We start from the raw sequence: 16,521 nt of genomic DNA, 5'->3' as shown, positions 1-16,521 counted from the left end.
GAGGGGAAAGGCTAAATTCGTGAGGGTAGACTAGGTTTTTCTTTCTTGTTCTTTGTATTGGTCTCAGCGTAGGAGTGTTTGTAAATGCATCTTTGTACCATTGTTTATAATAGAAAAGGAACCCTTTGGTTTTTACTTTATATAAATTCCCACTTTCTTGTGTCTTTGTTTTATTTTTCGAGTTTTGATGCCCATTAACAATCAGTCTGATACGCTGGATTTTTAGATGAACAATTGATAATAGTTGACCATTTAGGGCTTGGTCCTTGAATCGGGTTTTGACTCAGGCTCATTGACCCTTAGGTTTTAAACATATTGGCCTTTAGGCTCTTACACATTGGCTCTTAGGCTCTATAGGATGTCTCTTAGGCTCTTTAAGCTGGCTCTTAGGCACTTACGCACTGGCCCTTAGGCTCTTTTTAGATTGGGTCGATGCGACCTCTAATATGGCTATAGTTTTCCCTCATTTTGGCTAAAGACTTTTGAAATTTTTATTATGCCTTGGCATGTTTTATGTTTGTTTGACTCTTCGATAGGTCAGACAAGAACCTCGATTATGAGCCAATATGTAACGATAGCTGAGTACCTTGGGAGGCTAGCTCGAAGGTTGAATTTTCGAAACCTTTTCATCGAAGGATGATTGTTTTCGAAGCCTTTTTATTGTTCGGAGCTGATATTATCAAAGCTCCTTTGCTTATGCTGAGGGTAGCCTGATGAACCAGTTCTTTTCCAAGTATTTTCAAAGTATTTGGAGGCCTTTAGATTTATTGTGGCAGTCGGACGTCTCCGAGCCAGGTTAATTCGCCCGTAGCCTTTTAGTTCGACCGTAGTATTTAGTCCCCGCGCGTGGTGACCTTGGGGTCTATATCGAGAGTATGTGTCACGACCCGAATTTCCCACCGTCGGGACCGTGATGGCGCCTAACATCAAACCCAATAGGCAAGCCAACGTTAGTGATTTGTTTACCTTTTTACTTTATCTTTTAGCAATTTGCAAGTTAACATAACATAAACAGCGGAATAAAATACGGAAGAACGGAATTTAACAATTTAACTAAATACTAGTATAAAATACAAAATACAACTCTACCCTGAACTAGTGTCACAATGTCACAGACTGTCTACCAATACTACAAATAGTGGTCTGAATAAGCAAATACAAATCTATCTCAGAATTAGAAAAAATAAAAGGAAATATGATAGAAGGGGACGCCAAGGTCTGCGGACGCCTGCAGAACTACCTCAGGTCTCCACTAGACTAAAGGCAGCAACCTCGAACTACAGTCCGTAGGATCCAATATAGGGATCTACACAAAAGAGTGCAGAGTGTAGTATATGTACAACCAACCCATGTACTGGTAAGTGTCGAGCCTAACCTCGGCGAAGTAGTGACGAGGCTAGGACAAAACAACCATATAAACATGTACAGTTTAATCATATACAAGAAGCAATAATAATGATAAAGTAAAGCAACAAAGTAAATATCAAACCTGAAGCAACAGAAATAATAATAACACAGAAACAAGTGAACGGCATCACACTTTGTGATTTTACTCTCGTCCTCACCATATAATCCAAAAAATGGCACAGCATTACCCTTTGTGCTTTTACTCTCTCATAATTATGGCACGTCATCACCCTTCGTGCTTTTAATTTTATTAATATGGCACAACATCACCCTTCGTGCATTAACACTTACAATATCGGCACGACATCACCCTTCGTGCATTATCACTCACAATATTGTGCCCGACATCACCCTTTGTGCTTTACACTCTTCCTTACCCAAACAAATGCAATGGTAACACCCCGACAAGGGAATCAATAATAAAAACATCAAATAGAAACAATATCGTCCCGACAAGGGAGTCAACAATAGAAACAATATCATCTCGGCGAGGGAATCAGCTATAGCAAATCTAGTGTCAACAGTTACTTCACAGAATAAACCTCAACTTGAACCAATACTCGGCAACGGTCAATTACAAAGAATTTATCACAAGTCTTGTTCCACAGTGCTAATCATCAATTTAAGCATGAAAAATAGATAATGAAGTCACATCAATATAAATATAAGGCTCACGAGCATGCTTGACACCAACGTATAGATACTCGTCACCTCACCTATACGTCGTACTCGACACTAACACATAGCAAATAAGACACCACACTTATTCCCTCAAGCTAAGGTTAGGCCAAACAATTACCTCAAATTCTATGGACAAACGCAAGCCTCAAATACTATTTTCCCTTTTGATTCCTCTGCCAATTCAATTGTATCTAACCAATATTAACTTACTAACATTAATTGAAGCCAAAGAAACCAACTCCAATGAAAAATTAATGATTTCCCAACATTCCTCCAAAAAAGTCAAAACTCGACCCTGGGCCCGCTTGGTCAAAACTCGAGGTTCGAACCAAAACCCGTTCACCCATGAGCCCATGAGCCCAAATATGAAATCAGTTTTGGAATCCGACCTCAAATCGAGGTGTAAATCCCCAAATTTGTAAAATTCCCAATTCTCTTAAAATCCCTAATTTCTACCATTAAAGAACAAGATTTGGGCCTCGAAATGTAATGGGCGTTGATGAAAATGAAAGAAATGGGTTTAAGAACACATACCAATGATTTGGTGTTGAAACTGTTCTTTAAAAATCACCCAAGGTCGGATTTTAAAGAAGGAGATATGAAATTTTGAAGAAATCCCGACCCAGGTTATGTTTTAATTCGTTAGATAGGCCTTCTTTGCGTTCGCAAAGGGTTTGTCGCGTTTGTGAAGCTTATGGCTAGATAGGCCCTAGTGCTCCGTGTTCACGACCAAGGCCTTGCATTCGCATAGAAGAAATCCCTCCCAAGCCCAACTTGTACTTGGCATTCGCGTGAGCTGTATTGCGAACGCGAAGAACAAAATATCAGCATACAAGAAGCAACAAACACAACAGAATTCCATAAGTCCAAGACATCCCGAAACCTATCTGAAACTCACCCGAGCCCTCAGGGCTCCAACCCAAACATGCACATAGGTCTAAAAATATCGTACGGACTTACTCGTGTAACAATAACACTTAGAACTACGAGTTTAGCATCAAAATCAAAGAAAAATCTTAAGAACATTTAAAGTTTCCATTTTTACTATCGAGGGTCCGAATCACGTCATATAAAGTCCGTTTCTTACCAAATTTTACAAGCACAACTTAAATATTAAACCTGTACCGGGCTCCGGAACCTAAATACGGGCCCAGTACCATCAAATTCAAACATCGCTAAATTTTCAAAAACTCTTATAATTTCAGTTAAACAACTTCTTTCAAAAATTCATTTCTCGGGTTAAGGACCTCGGAATTCAATTTCGGACCTACACCCAAGTCCTATATTTTTCTACGGACCCTCCAGGACCGTCAAATCACGGGTCCGAGTCTGTTTACCCAAAATGTTGACCAAAGTCAACTTAAATTTAATTTTAAAGGCAAAATTAGATTTTTTTTCTCAAATTTTTCACATAAAGGCTTTCCGGATATACGCCCGGATTGTGCATGCAAGTTGAGGTGAGACAAAAGGAGGTTTTTAAGGCCTCAGAACACAAATTTGACCTTTAAAATTTGCCTCGGCAGGCTGACCTTTCCACTGAACACGAACCGAAGGATAACTCTTGGGTCTCAACTGACGAACCTGCTGGTATAGAATAGCTAACGACTCCTCCTCATAGGTCAAGTCCTTTTCCAACTAGACAATGCTGAACTCTAATACATGGGATGTATCGTTGTGATACTTCCGAAGCATGGACACATGAAACACTGGATGCACAACTGATAAACTCGGCGATAACGCAAGTATGTAAGTCACCTCTCCCACTCTATCAAGAATCTCAAAAGAACCGATGAATCTAGGGCTTAGCTTGCCCTTCTTCCCAAATATCATCATGCCCTTCATGGGCGACACCCAAAGCAACACTCACTCTCTGACCATGAATGCCACTTCAGGAACCTTGCAGTCGGCATAACTCTTCTGGCTGGACTGAGCTATACGAAGTCTATCCTGAATAATCCTAACCTTATCTGAGGCATCCTGTACTAAGTCTGTACCCAACAACTGAGCCTCTCCCGGTTGATAACTGTTGTTGTAGGCATACTCTGTTATCATGCCTACCATATCATGCCTCATAGGGAGCCATCTGAATGCTTGACTAATAACTTTTATTGTCATACTCTGTTAATGGCAAAAACTTATCCCAAGAACCTCCAAAGTCAGTAACACATGCTCGGAGCATATCCTCCAAAATATGAATAGTACGTTTGGACTTTCCGTTCGTCTGAGGATGAAATGGTGTGCTCAACTCAACTAGCGTACCCAACTCATGCTAAACTGCCATCTAGAGATACAAGGTGAATTGCGTACCTCGGTCAGAAATAATAGACACGAGCATGCCATGAATACAAACAATCTCCCGGATATAGATCTCTGCCAACTTCTAAAAAGAATAAGAAACTGCAACGGGAATGAAATGCACTGACTTGGTCAGCCTATCCATAATAACCCATAATGCATAGAACTTCATCTGAGTCCATGGGAGTCCAGCAATGAAATCTATAGTGATACGCTACCACTTCTACTCAGGAATCTCAATCTTTTAAAATGAACCACCAGGAAGTCCATCCACTTCTAAAATGGAGTACCTAGAACTATGGGTCTCCTCTATAATCAACTCACGAAGTCCATCCACATTAGGAACACAAATACGACCCTGCATCCTCAAAACTCCATCATCTCCAATTGTAACCTGCTTGGCACTCCCGTGCTGCACTATGTCCCTAAGGACAAGCAAATGAGGATCATCATACTACTGATCTCGTATACGCGCAAATAATGAAGAACGAGCAACTATACAAGTTAGCACATGGCTGGGCTCGGAAACATCCAACCTCACAAACTGGTTGGATAAAGCCTGAATATCCACAGCAAGCGGGTCTCTCACCGACTGGAATATATGCATGGCTGCCCATACTGGCTGACTTTCTACTTAAAGCATCGGCCACTTCATTGGCCTTCCTTAGATGATACAAGATGGTGATATCATAGTCTTTCAATAGCTCCAACTACCATCCCTGCCTCAAATTTTTGCTTGAACAGATATTGTAAACTCTTGGGATATGTGAACACCTCACATGACACGCCATATAAATAATGCCTCCAAATCTTCAGCGCGTGAACAATGGCTGCTAGCTCCAAATAATGAATTGGATAATTCTTCTCGTGGATCTACAACTGCCGAGAATCATAAAAAATAGCCTTGCCATTCTACATCAACACCACACCAATTCCAATACGAGATGTATCACTATATACTGTATATGGCCCTGAACCTGTGGGCAATACTAACACTAGCGCCGTAGTAAAAGCTATCTTGAGCTTCTGAAAGCTTGCCTCATACTCCTCCGACCACCTGAACTTTGCACCCTTTTGGGTCAACTTGGCCATCGGGGCTGCAATAGAGGAAAACTCCTCCATAAACTAACGGTAATAGCCCGCCAAACCTAAGAAACTCCTGATTTCTATAGCTTATGCGGGTCTAGGCCAATCCTTGGCTGCCTCAATCTTCGTAGGGTCCACTTGAATACCCTCTACTGATACCACGTGACCCAATAATGCAACTGAACTCAACAAAAACTCACATTTTGAAAACATAGAATATAACTAACTATCCCTTAAAGTCTGAAGAATGACTTGAAGATGTTGTTCGTGCATCTCCCAGCTGCGGGAATAGATCAAAATATCATCAATGAAGACAATCACGAAGGAATCCAAATAAGGCTTGAACACTCGGTTCATCAAATCCATGAACGCTGCTAGGGCATTTGTCAACCCTAATGACATCACTAAGAACTCATAATGCCCGTACCGAGAGCGAAAAACTATTTTAGGGACATCGGATGCCCTAATCCTCAACTGATGATACCCAGATCGCAAATAAATCTTTAAAAACACTTTGGCACCCTGAAGCTGGTCAAATAGATCATCAATCCTCAGCAATGGATACTTGTTATTGATGGTGACTTTGTTCAACTGCCGATAATCTATGCACATCCTTATCGATCCATACTTCTTCTTAACAAACAACATTGTCGCACCCCAAGGCGAGACACTAGGTACAATAAAGCCTTTATCCAGCAAGTCGTGCAACTGTTCTTCCAATTCTTTCAACTCTGGCGGGGCCATACGATATGGTGGAATAGAAATGGGCTGAGTGCCTAGAGCCAAATCAATGCAAAAGTCAATATCCCTATCGGGTGGCATCCCCGGCAGGTCTAAAGGAAATACCATTGGAAAGTCACGAACATCGGCTACAGAATCCACAGAAGGAACCTCAGTACTAGAATTACAAACATACGCAAAATAGGCCAAACATCCCTTATCAACCATACGCCGAGCCTTCATATATGAGATAACCCTGCTGGTAGAATGACCATGAGTCTTTCTCCACCCCAAACGATGCAACAACAACAAAGCTAAGTTCACAGTCTAGGCATGACAGGCCAATATAGCATGATAAGGGGATAACCATCCTATCCCCAAAAATGACATCGAAATCCACCATATCGAGAAGTATTAGATCTACACTAGTCTCAAGACCCCCAATTACAACCACACAAGCACGATAAACATCATCTACTACAGTAGAATCACCCACCTGTGTAAGACACATATATAGAAGGACTCAAAGAATCACGAGGCACAACCAGATAAGGGGCAAAATAAAACAACACATAGGAATATGTGGACCCTGGATCAAATAGAACTGAAACAACTCTACTGCAAACTGAAATCGTACCTGTGATAACTGCATCGAACGTCTCAGCCTTAGGTCTGGCTGGAATAACATAACGCGGGGCTGGGCCCTACGACCCTAAACTACATAATGGGGATAGCCTCCTATGGGATAGTCTCCACCTGTAGCTACCTGACCTCCACCTATAACGACCTGAGCGGGGAGTGGAACATCCGGTGCTGGAACCATAGCTCGAGAACTCTGGTGTTGAGAACTACTTGAATCTCGAGGGAAAAACCTAGCAATGTGCCTCGTATCACCACAAGTATAACAAGCCCTCGGCTACTGGGACTACTGACACTAAAACTGACCCTAACGGCCTAAGTAACTACCTTGAAAACTCTAGAGCAGCAGTGCATTAATAGGAGCTAGTGGTGCACTATAGGGCAACTAATCAGAATACTGCATATGAGAACCACGGCCACCTGAAGCACCATGAGAAGCCTGAAGTGTTGAATTAAACGGTCTGGGAGGATGGCCCTTATTAAAAGAATATCTGCCTCTAGATGAGGCACCACTGAACCTAGAAAAATGACGGGGCCTCTTGTTAGACCCTTGACCACTCCCCTGTAATAGAACCATCTCAACACGCCTAGCCACATTGGCTGCATCCTCGAAATAAATCTCACTCCCTAACTCCTCCTTAGACATCTGCAATCTGATAGGCTGAGATAGTCCCTCAATAAACCTCCTTGCCCTCTCTCTCTCTCTCTTGATGGGATGTATAATAATAGCATGACGGACCAATGCAATAAATTTGGTCTCGTACTGAGTGACAGTCATAGAACCCTGGTAGAGACGCTCAAACTACCTCTGATAGCCCTCTCTCTGAGTGATGGGAAGAAACTTCTCCAAAAATAGCTGAGAGAACTGATCCCAAGTCAAAGCCGGTGACCCAGGTGGTCTAGCCAAACAATAATCTTTCCACCATGTCTTGGCAGAACCTGACAGACAAAAAGCAGCAAAGTCGACCCTATTAGTCTCCACTATCCCCATGTTCCGTAGAACCTCATGACAGTTGTGAAAATAGTCCTGGGGATCCTCTGATGATGTACCACCATAGGTAGTGGTGAAGATATTGAAGAACCTATCCAACCTCCACAAAGCATCAACAAACATAGCTGCTCCATCACCGGTCTAAGCTACAACAACCGGCTGAACTACCCCAACTGCCTAAGCAGCCGGAGTCTCAGGAGCCATCTGCTCCTGAGTGCGTGTAGCAAGAGTCTATGCTCCTCTCGTAGAGCATCATGGAGTACCAGGGTAGCGATGAGCCCCCCTAGGACCTGAATTGGCCCTGCTGGAACGGTCTAGGCTGAGCCTTGCCCCTCACACGGCCTCTAACACGGCCTCGACCTCATTCTATGCCCCTTGTAGGAGTTACCACTAGGGGATCGGGATGCTGATCAGTGGATGAAGAAGCACGTGTTCTTGCGATCTACAAAAGAATAAAGTAGAAGTTCAATTAGCATTGAGAAATCAAATCGCACGACATAGAAGAATGGATGTGAAGTCATTCCTAAAGTCTGTAGCCTTTGGGGGATAAGCACACACGTCTCTGTACCAATCCTTCAAACTCTACTAAGCTTGTCCATGAATTTTACGATCTAAGCAACCTAGAGCCCTGATACCAACTTGTCATGACCCGAATTTCCCACTGTCGGGACCGTGATGGTGCCTAACATTTGACCCCGATAGGCAAGCCAACGTTAATGATTTGTTGAAATTTTTCTTTATCTTTTAGCAATTTGCAAGTTAACATAACATAAATAGCGGAATAAAATGTGAAAGAACGGAATTTAACAATTTAACTAAATAATAGTACAAAATCCAAAATACAACTCTACCCAGAACTGGTGTCACAATGTCACGGACTGTTTACAAATACTACAAATAGTGGTCTGAATAAGAAAATACAAATTTGTCTCAGCATTAGATAAAAATAGAAGGAAATATGATAGAAGGGGACGCCAAGTCTTGCGAACGCTTGTAGGACTACCTGGGGTCTCCACTGGACTGAAGGTAGCAACCTCGAACTACAGTCCATTGGGTCTAGTACTGGGATCTACACAAAAGAGTGCAGAGGGTAGTATTGGTACAACTGATCCCATGTACTAGTAAGTATCAAGTCTAACCTTGGCGAAGTAGTGACGAGACTAGGACACAACAACCATATAAACCTGTGTAGTTTAATCAAATACAAGAAGCAATAATAACAAGAATTAACAGAACAAAACAGAAAAAGGGGGAAACTTGCGAAGGGGATATCAGTTTGGGCAATGATAAATTAAAGAGACAAAGTAAATATCAAACTTTAAGCAACGGAAATAATAATAACACATAAACAAGAGCACGACATCACCCTTCGTGCTTTTACTGTCTTCATCACCATATAATCCACAGAAACGGCATGGCATTACCTTTTGTGCTTTTACCCTCTCATAATCATGGCACGACATCACCCTTCATGCTTTTAATTTCATTAATATGGAACAGCATTACCCTTCATGCTTTAACACGCACAATATCGGCATGGCATCACCTTTCGTGCATTATCACTCATAATATTGTGCACGACATCACCCTGCGTGCTTTACACTCTTCCATACCCAAACAACACTAAAAACATCAAATAGAAACAATACCGCCCCGACAAGGGAGTCAACAATAGAAACAATATCATCCCGGCAAGGGAATCAGCTATAACCAGTCTAGTCTCAACAATTACTTCAGAGAATAAACCTCAACATGAACCAATATTCGACAATGGTCAATTACCAAGAATTTATCATAAGTCTTGTTCCACAGTGCTAATCATCAATTTAAGCATGAACAATAGATAATGAATTCACATCAATATTAATATAATACTTATGGGCATGCTTGACACCAAGGTATAAATACTCGTCACTTCACCTATATGTCGTACTCAACACTAATACATAGCAAATAAGACACAACACCTATTCCCTCAAGCTAAGGTTAGGCCAAACACTTACCTCGAATTCCACGGCCAAACTCAAGCCTCAAATATCGCTTTCCCTTTTGATTCCTCTTCCAATTCAATTGTATCTAACAAATATTAACTTATTAACATTAATTGAAGCCAGAGAAACCAACTCAAACGAAAAACTACAAATTTCGCAACATTCCTCCAAAAAAGTCAAAACCAGACCCCAGGCCCGCTTTGTCAAAACTCGAGGTTCGAAAAAATCCATTAACCCATTTACCCACGAACCAAAATATGCAATTAGTTTCGGAATCCGACCCCTAATTGAGGTCTGAATCCCCAAATTTGTAAAATTCCCAATTCTCTTAAAATCCCTAATTTCTACCCTTAAAGAACAAGATTTAGGCCTAGAAATCTAAAAGGTGTTGATTAAAAATTAAAGAAATGGATTAAAAACACATACCAATGATTTGGTGTTGAAACGTTTCTTCAAAAATCGCCCAAGGTCGGATTTTAGGGAAGCAAAAATGAAATTTTGAAGAAATCCCGACCTAGGTTATGTTTTAATTCATTGGACAGACCTTTTTCGCATTCGCGAAGGGTCCATCGCGTTCGTGAAGCTTGTGGCCAGAAGAGCCTACGCATTCGCGATGCTCTGTCCCCTCCCCCGACCACCGCGTTCGCGGGCATGGGACCGCGTTTGTGAAGAACAACCTAAGGACTCCCCCCAGCCACCTCTATTACACTACGCATTCTCGTGTGGCCAGTCGGGTTCGCGTAGAGCAATCCCCCCAATTCACCACGTTCGCGTAGAAGAAATCCCTTCCCAGCCCAACATGTACTTCGTGTTCGCGTGAGCTGTATCGCGAATGCAAAGAACAAAATATCAGCATACCAGAAGCAGCAAAACAACAGAATTCCTTAAGTCCAAAACATGTTGAAACCTATTCGAAACTCACCTGAGCCCTTGGGGCTCCAACCTAACCATGCACATAGGTCTACAAACATCATACGAACTTCCTCGTGCGATCAAATTGCCAAAATAACACCTAGAACTACGAGTTTAGCATCAAAATCATAGAAAAATCTCAAGAACTTTTAAAGTTTCCATTTTTACAATCTTGGGTCCGAATCACGTCATATGAATTCTGTTTCTTACCAAAGTTTTCAGGCACAACTTAAATACTATATTAAACCTGTACCGGGATCCGTAACCAAAATACGGGTTCGATACCTTGAAATGCAAACATCGCTAAATTTCCAAAAACTCTTATATTTCAGTTAAACAATTTGTTTCAAAAATTTATTTCTCGGGCTAGGGACCTTAGAATTCAATTCCGGGCATACGCCCAAGTCCCATATTTTTTACGGACCCTTCGGGACTATCAAATCACGGGTACGGTTCCATTTACCCAAAATATTTACTTAAGTCACTTGAATTTGTCAAATTTTTCACATAAAGGCTTCCCGGATATACTCCCGGACTGTGCATGTAAATCGAGGTGAGACAAAAGGAGGTTTTTAAGGCCTCGGAACACAAATTTGACTTTCAAAAGAAGAGATTACCTTTAGAGTCATCACAATATGCCTTTTTCAGGGGTCTTACAAGTTCGATATATAGCCTCAGCATTAATATCTGAGTTATGCATTTTTAAGGTCTTATGAATTTGAGCACGCCTTGTTAACGTCTTACAGATTTGACGTTGCCTCACTGAGGTCTTATGAGCTTGATTTTGCCTGATCAAGGTCTTATGAATTTGATTTTCCGATGGCCCGATGAGTTGGCTGTCGACAACAGTCCCCAAATGTTCGAGAGTTTCTGGCCCTTGAGCCGTCTTATGAGAAAGTAGTGAACTTCTTTGAGGCGTAAAGTGTTTTGATAAGCAAAGGGGTTCGAGCTTTGATAAATTCCAATTGCTTGTTCTGGGGACGCAATACGGTCCTTTACTCACTCGTTTGGATGTAGCCGAGAATGTAAGTTGTGGATGCTAGCTGAGTTTTTTGCCATTTGGCCTCTATGATGTACAGGGCGTCGATATCAGTGCCATGTCGTGCACCGCGAACATATCTCTTGTCGCACGTTGTTCCCCGTATACTGCTTTTACTCCATCCTTGGTTGGAAATTTCATCGTTTGATGAAGGGTCGATGGTACTACCCTCATACTGTGTATCCACGGCCTTTCAAGTAAGGCATTGTATCTCATGTCACCATCGATGACATGTAACTTGGTATCTTGGATCATACCGGCTATGTTGACCGGTAGGATGATTGCCCCTTTTGTTGTCTCGCTCGCCATGTTGAATCCATTGAGGACGTAAGAGGCGGTATGATCTGGTCGAGCAGTCTAAGCTGCTCTACCACCCTTTACCTGATTATGTTGGACGAGCTACCTGGATAAACGAGCAAATTTTTAATCTGAATTTTTTTCAAAAGAAAAGAAATTACGAGCATGTCATTATGAGGGTGAGACAAGGTCTCGATGTCCTCTTCGCTGAAGGTGAGAGCGTCCTCTTGTATGTAACTCCGAGTTCATTTCTCCCTGGTGATGGATTTTTTTTATCTATTTGAAAATGGATTCTTGTGGAGAGTCGACCCCTCTAATGATCATGTGGATGACGTGTTGCGGTTCTTCTGGTTTGTTTTTTCTGTTTGCCTCTATTTCCTGAATTTGGCTTTTAGCTCGGTCACCGATGAATTCTCGAAGGTTCCCTTCACTGATCAATCGGGCTACCTCTTCTTGAAGCTGTCTGCAATAATCAGTCCTATGACCGTGAGTGCCGTGATATTTGCACATCAAGTTAGGGTTCCTCTGTGAAGGGTCTGATAGTATGGGTTTCGGCCACCTGGTATCTTTTATTTTACCTATAGCCGATAAGATATCCGAGACATCGATGTTGAAGTTGTACTCAGATAGCCACGCCTCCTCTACCGTCCCAGTGTGTCTATCGAAACCGGCTTTACTCATGAGTCCCCGAGAATGAAGACCTCGACTTGTCCTTCGATCACCTTAATGTATATTACGCCTTGGTGTGTTTCTTCGATCTGCTACATATGGCTGGTATCTTTCCTTGTTTGATCTTGACTCTCTTTCTGTAAACCTTTGTTCCATCGTAAAGATCCTGCTAGGATATACTGAGCCCGAGTGGGCTCCTAATTGGTCGTCTTTGACCCTGATTTTCGATCAAATTTTTTTAAGATGCCTGGAAGCTACCGAGCTTCGTTCGTTCAAGCCTTGAGTGAAGGCCTGTATTGACCAGTCATAGGATAATGGTGGCAATTCCATTCGCTCCATCTGAAAGAGAAATACAAATTCCCTTAGCATCTCATTATCCTTTTGTTTGATTTTGACGACATCGGACTTCTTGGTGGCGACCTTGATGGCACCAGTGTGTACCCTCACAAAAGAATCTGCCGACATGGCAAATGAATCTATCGAATTTGGAGGTAGGTTATGATACCACATCATAGCCCCCTTCAATAGTGTTTCTCCAAATTTTTTCAATAGGACAGACTCAATTTCGTCATCCTATAAGTCATTCCCTTTTACGGAACAAGTATAAGTGGTGATGTGCTCGTTGAGGTTCGTGGTCCCGTTATATTTCGGGACATCGGGCATTCTAAATTTATTCGGGATGGGCTTCGAAGCTGCACTCCGTGGGAATTATTTCTATATGAATTCTTTGAATCTACGCCCTTCCCAATTGGGGGTGCACCCGGGATCTGATCGACGCTCGAGTTATAAGTCTCTACCCTTTTATCGTTATCCTCTATCTTCTTTTCTCCTAATTCAATTCTTTTGGTAAGTTCCTCGAGCATCTTCATATTAATTAGGTCTATTTCTGACCCGTTGTTGCTCGACCTCTCTGGTGCCTGCTCGTCTTGAGGAGCCGTCTCCGATGCTACTGTGCTTGGGGTTTTTTGTTGACTTTGCAGCTGAGCGATAGCCACTTATTGTGCTTGCAACATCTCAAAAATGATTTGAAGGCTAACTTCTTGTCACGACCCAAACTGGAGGGCCATGACTAGCACCCGACCATACTTGCCGAGCACTAACGTACATTTTATCTAACCTTTTTTTATTATCTTTTAGGGTTGACGAGATCAATATAAATGGTAGACATGGATCATGGACAACCAATAATAAAATATGATGGCATGAACATACATAACATGGATGACCAGACTATCAAGAAACTACATATAAGGTATGAGCTACCATGCTACCATGAAAGACTATACAACAAAAACCAGCTGACAAGGCATACGAAACTATACATGAGTCGACACCTGTCTATGAGCCTCTAAATGATCACAAGTGCTGCAACATAGCCGGAAAAGGGCCCCGACATACCCATAATGTCTATAACAAAATGCATACCAAGACCACGACAAGTCCGGAGAAGGGATCTCGCCAATCACTGCTGAACTAGACAACCTATTGTGGTGGGGGAGCTGCACCTGCCTGTCTATCAGGGCCTGCAGCATGACATGCAGCGTCCACAAACAAAAGTACGTCAGTGCGAATAAAGTACTGAGTGTGTAAGGCAGGGAACCATAAATACAAACATTAATGTAAGCAGGGATAGAGAATATACAACCTGGATATCTTAGTACCTCTGAGGGATACTGACATGAAATGCATGATACATATGTATGTACACATAAACTTTTAAAACATACACCTCTGTGGGAATCATCATCATCATATCGTACCGAGCCTATTACGGCTCGGTAAAAAAATATACCCGACCATCATAAGGCTCGGTAGAATCGTACCCGGCCACGTGGAGCTCGGTAAAACCCAACTGATCAGTGGTTGCACAATAGGTGCCGTACCCGGCCAACTATAGCGTGGCTCGGTAGAGTAAAATAGATACATATATATAATGCATGCTAGACTCATGGAATCACATTCTAAACCTTTCGGAGTGACGTAAGGTCGGTATCCTCTGTACACGTTATTAGGACTAACTCTTCACTATGAACATTATAAGAATCAGGAAGTACCAACAACATTGATAACATAAGAATAAGAGAAGCAACATTAACATCAATCGTTCCATAAGAGGGAAAGCAATGTAAGTATTGCTAGCTTCTAAGAGTAGAGTATCTTTGGAAGCTCGTTCATTACATTATGTACAATCAGAGTCGTGCAAAAAAAAGAAAGGGATAGCCTCACATACCTTGATATACTGCCCCAATCGCAAGCTATGCAATTGTCACAACTCCTTAGTCTACAATAAGAGAAACGATACTATCGTTATATTTAAGCGTCATAACTATTATGTATCGACCACAACCTATTTTACGCTGAAAAGGACATCAACTCCCCTATATATATGACTTCACACCATTCAAAACAATCACCAAACAGCCCAAACAACATCAATAATAAACATATTGAGCGTCCCAAAACAGTCTACGCACAACCTAATTACATCATACATACGACAGCCACCGTAGTCATGTGAAACGACCCGAAAATGTTACGAATAACTATCAGCCCACAACCCTACATATATATGGTGTTTCTACACACCCTTCTACCTCTAAAACTCCAGAAAACATGAGTAAAACACGCAGCCCAACAGTAACACAAAATAGTCCACAAAACAGTCCGCTACAAGTGAATAACTCGAACTCACGGCTTCCGATCACCGTCCCGTGAGTTCTTACATGTATAGAACGAATTACCATGAATTAACAGCATAGAATAATGTATGAAAGATGTCAGTAACTTACCTTACTTGTTGGATAACTCAGCCCTTCCCTTGGTTCTCCAAACTCTAGGTTTTACCTTCAAATAGACCTTGAAAGAGAGGGAAAATCGATTAGGGTTTGTGTGGGATTTTTGGGCAGGAGTTGTAGGGGTTAACTTTGGTTTTGAGGGTCTAAACTATGGATTAAATAACTGAGTTCATAACCCCTTAAAAGTCCTCTCTTGGCCGACTTAGGTCTTTTAATTTTGTCCTATCATTTTGGCAAGTAGGTGATGTACCTACTTGTCATCTACCAATCTGCGCAGGCTTGCGAAAATATGAATATCTCTATACTCCGAGATCGTATTGACAAACTGTTTAATGAGTTGGAAACTAGACTCATATTTCTTTAATTTGGTGGGTATATCACCCCGTAATTCCTTGTAAATTAGGTGAAAATAGTAGAAACATTTGACCTAATGTTTAAGTAAAATTATGAACCTAAGTTGCGACAACGTTTGTCGACTTTTGTTTCATAACTCGTTTGACTTCAAGACGTATGATACGAATATTATATGATTCAAATACCTTAATACATGACCTCTTGAGTGTATAAAGAACCTCTAGGTTTACCTAAAAATGCGAGTTACAACATCCTTGATTCGTTTAACTTCTAATACTTGTTAATCACCCTTATACACCATTGTATCACTTAAGACCAATAGGATTAACTTCTTATCATCTCAAAAGTAATTCCTTCTTGGATTTATGTTAACTAATATATGGCATGAACTAACACGTGTGGATATGGGTTGTAACACCCATCCCCCCTTAGGAACATTCGTCCTCGAATGTAAGGGTTCATGGGGAGTTTAAATCGTCGTGGATTACGGCCAAGTTTCTCCCATAAATAGCGGACAAACTTGCAAGCGGTTAACTCAACGTATGGCCTTACAAGAGTATGCAAAGAATTATGGACATGTACATTATCTGCATATCGCCATTTTGTATTAAGGAAGATTATTCTCAAGTTATTGCTTACCTCATA

The sequence above is a fragment of the Nicotiana sylvestris genome, chromosome 8 (assembly GCF_000393655.2).
Source record: "Nicotiana sylvestris chromosome 8, ASM39365v2, whole genome shotgun sequence".
NCBI lineage: Eukaryota > Viridiplantae > Streptophyta > Magnoliopsida > Solanales > Solanaceae > Nicotiana > Nicotiana sylvestris.
This window is presented reverse-complemented; position numbering follows the sequence as displayed.